This window comes from Morone saxatilis, unplaced genomic scaffold, assembly GCF_004916995.1.
Source record: "Morone saxatilis isolate NCDOM2014 unplaced genomic scaffold, NCSU_SB_2.0 Contig4, whole genome shotgun sequence".
NCBI classification, from domain to species: Eukaryota; Metazoa; Chordata; class Actinopteri; family Moronidae; genus Morone; species Morone saxatilis.
In genome coordinates, this window is record NW_023339984.1 from 17,361,959 (window position 1) to 17,366,382 (window position 4,424).

Here is a 4,424-nt window from a genome sequence, read left to right on the forward strand (position 1 = left end):
GCTGTGGTTTATGTTTGTAGTGCGAGTTGTATTGACCAATCATGTCAACAGTCTGTATGGAGATGGAGCAATCTCAGAATCCGGCTGTCATCTTACAATGATGTAGCTCTTTATTAGCTTTTTAAAAATGGATGTATCATATCTGTTTATAGAGATCAGCCGAGATTAACAAATTGACATTTGTAGTTATGTACTATACAACCAGCCTTGGAACAAATGCAATATGTGTAGATAAGGATGCTAATAAAATAAAATCTAATGTTGTTGTTTAATTTATGTTTCTGTTTTTAGTGCCGTTTAACAAACACTATCTCCCCTAAGACTTAGAGCCCATGGGTCAAGGGGCCAAGTCCATGGGTAAGTCCAGCGGCCGTAGTTGAGGTTTAGGCAGCAGAAGATAACAGCAAAAAAACTTGAAAATGACTAAAGAGTAGAGCTTAAATATCGTGGATATGGGCTGGGGATGCACCCATTGAGAAATTCTGGGCCGATAACTGATTCATATATTTAAAATATCAGTTTGGCTGATAACCTATGCCAATATCTGATGTTTTTTTGTTGTTGTGTATGTTCCCTTTTGTGCCAGGGCAACAAGGGAAAAAATGCAATCTTGTAAATCTTTACAAAGATAAGGGAATACAAGACAATACTAAAAACTAGAGCAGACGTCCCATCACACACACACTGAATATTAGAAGAACATTGTGCCACCTCTCACAGACAGCCAGCTCTGCTTTGACTTTCCTTTTCCGGGCTGTTCACACTCGTAGAAACCTTCGTCAGACTTGGACACTGATGGAAGGATTATCTCTCCTCTCTCAGTACCGATGAAAACATTGTCTTTGTAGAACGCAGCAGAGAAATCTGAAGTAGACTTATCTTGGTCTTCTTCCTTGTAGGAACAGCGAAGTGTCACTTTATCTCCCTCTGCCACAGGAAGTGCAGGACTGTCCAGGATCACAACACCAAATATAGAAAACACCTGACCTACACTAAGCTTAATGTTTCTTTTAAAGTCAACTGACGACACAGCGTAACAGCAAACAGTGACTGGTAGTCAGGCTAGATGAGCAAGCCTGCTGTCATACTCTCCCGTCTCCATGCTGGAAACACAGCAAAATCCACTGGAGCTTTAAGTCGCTAGAAGCACATTCATCGTTTTTTTTTTTTTTTAAATTATGTGTGTGACTTGCGTGTTGTAGTAACCTACGCGGCTATTGTAGCCTAAACCATTGACCATACGAGAACCTAACCTCCTCTGTATAGTTGGTGTATCTTGTGAGGGGTGGATTGTCCAGTTGTGGGAATCATCATCAAGGGAAATAACCAGTCCCAAAACGCAGGGGGGGCACCCAAAAGAAATAGAAACATACCGCTAATGAGGGGGTAGAGGCAAAAATCACCATAACTCCGGAATGATTCGTGCCGATCAGCGTACCATTTTAAAAACAGGGCCAAGCTTGCTTCGGCATAGAGTTCAGGGCTAGATTTAAAACACAAGAGGGCCACTGAAAGAAAAAAAAAGGCGGCTCTAAAAAACATGATCGATGATCATTTAACAATCCCAGAGATTCTAAACACAACATAGGACCTAAGGGCCCAGCAAAATAAACAGAACAGCTCCATGCACATTGGTATTACCTGTCACTGTGAATGTTTGATGCTGTTGGCTGTACCTCCCTCTGGGCTTCAGATCCAACCCAGGTACACTCGCTGTCGGATGGCAGGCATCCTCCCATGGTCAAGGGGGACACACCTGGTTTCCCCCGACTGGTGCCGCACGGGGACGGACTTCCCAGTGAGGTTAGTTCTTGTTCACTGTCAACCCCCGCTGGTGGAGTGTTTCCTGCCACCGGGACACCACATAGAGATTTTGGTCATATTGAAAGAGCTGAGGCTTGTTGGGAGTGTGGTCAGTGTGGGCTGAAGGGGGTGAAACTGCAACATTTTGAATGCATTTTAAATTGCCTTGGCCTGCTTGGGTTTAAATGTTATTAAGGTGGTAACATTTAAAGCAGCATTCAACAAATTGTTGTTTTGGCTTTAATATCACTATATGATGTAAATGTTGCTTGGAAAACCAGTTGCTGCAAAGTGAATGAACAAATTAATAGACATGAATTAGGCACAGACTCTGCAGCTTTTAACAGCAACTTCTTAACTCCTTTAGGGCATTGTTTTTGGTTTCCAACAAGCACATAATGAAGATATACATCGTTAATCTGTTTTTAGCAAACCCTTTGTTCCTAGGCCTCCAACAGGACCACAGTAAACCGCCACTGACGACAATGAAACAGCAGGTAGAAAGTTAGAGATTAGCCTTGGAAGAAAATTACGAATATTCGTAAGTAACAGAGCAGGGCAATTGTGTCAAAAGTAGAACATAAGAGCAACACCAGAGTTAAAAAAAAAAAAATTTGGATGACAGAATCAAAATAGACTTCAGATAACATATCTAGGTTTCCCTCACTATGAACTGCAAATCAGTCCAAACAGGCAAGTTTTTGCAGTTAAACTGAGGGAATATTTGATGTTAATATGCATTTAGCATGTTCAAATAGCGTGCACACGATGTTGCAACAATTAACCGAACGGCCACCAGGAACACAAATGGGTTGACTTATAGCCAGCCTCTGATTTTTAAGAAAAATCAACAATTAAATAAAAGTTCTGTGGTCAAGCCGATTGTCGGAAGTGAGCAAGAGAGAGGAGAGCAGGGGTAGATTAATTTTAGTAAGTAGTAATGTTACTTACAGAGCATTATGCAGACGATGTTATCAATCCCTTGTGTGTCGACTTTGGTCTTCCTCTAAATGTACTGTATAGACCAACCCACATGCCTGACCAAACCAGGAAGTCAAGACAGCTGCGGCAGCCACTGCTGGGTCTTGTGGTGATCAAATACAGGTTCATTTATACAGTGCACGTGTTTTTAAAATGCTGAAGCTTTGTGCCAAGCACCAGGTATTCGAGCCGTGTAATAAGATTTAAATTTTAAGCAGAATGCAGCATTATTCGTTTCAAAAAAAAATTAAAAGTTATGATTTCATGCGTCAGTAAGTGTTGAATGTTCCTTGGACGTGTTTCACTGTTTGCTGATGATGTTTTAGCTGGAGTATGCCAGTTAATCAATCCACTTCTCATCCCTGTAATCCATCTTGCTTTCAAAACTTGAGTTGCGAAGAATCAACTCCAACCTTGTAAGTTCATTTGCCTTTTATGTAAATGAAACAGAAAGTTAATCTGAGTTACATTTCAATAAAACAGGATGTAGAGAACCAGCATAAAGACATTGATAGAACTCCAAACAAAGCAGCTGGAAAGGATATATGGGTCAACTTGTGCACACAGCCAAATAATCACAGATAGTACAACATGTGCACAATAAACCTAACCATCATCTCGCCCACCCCGCGAGGCTGCCTCTCGCCTGCCTGTTAAGTCAGCACATTTTTTCATCAACCAAACACTTGCCCTTGAATTCCTTAACCAGCTTCTTTTGTGGAGATCAAATGCTCCCCAATTATAATCATTAAGTATAACTTTGGGCTGCAGAATCACATCTTGTCTGAGCTGGAAAACTTTCACCCAAAACACAGAAAGACTTTTATTAAAAAAGACTCCCTCAGGCCCAACAATCAAACCAAAACCCTCAATCAATCACTTCACCGGATGAAACTAACAATGACATGACAGCCCCCAACCACATCTTTTCACTTCGTTCATTTAGATTTTTTCTGGAATGGGAAGGAAAACCAGCTTTGTAACTTCAAAATTGCGCTAAATTAAAGTAAATTGTTGCTAATTAAGTTGTGATTCATGAATTTCTTAAATTAACAGGGGTGCACCAACAGAGGTGAGTTACAACTAAACTCTATCTATCTTGCACAGTAAACAATGAACGATGGAATCATCTTTTGACCGCAGCCACTTGCGCCATCCAACTGCTGGTTATGATGGACTTCTAAAGCCTCATCTCTCCGTCCATTTCCACGTGGATGTCACAATATCTTAATTTTAACTTCTCTACAAACGCATTCGGTGACGCCTGGAAATTAACTAAAATGACCCCTCCTTGGGGTCCCAAACCCCAAGGTTCAACAGGCAGCAAACTGTACATTTTTCCTACTCATGTAACGGCTTCTGTATTTTATTGTTCATCCTGAGGCTGCAGCAGGCCCTGATATAAAAGCTTTTACAATTGTTCTGAGTCAGTGCACTTTATGTGAACCTCCCTGTTTTATTTATTTTTATGGTTAGCTATTTAAATAAACACTAAAATAAAGATTATATATTTGTAATCCATGTGGTTTATTGTTCTAAAATTCATTTGTCAAAGCTTCCTCCCTTCCCTACCCTGGCACAGATTCATTCCAATATTTAAAAGGCTAAGTAATCACAGTTTTAACTTGTGTCTTTAGATG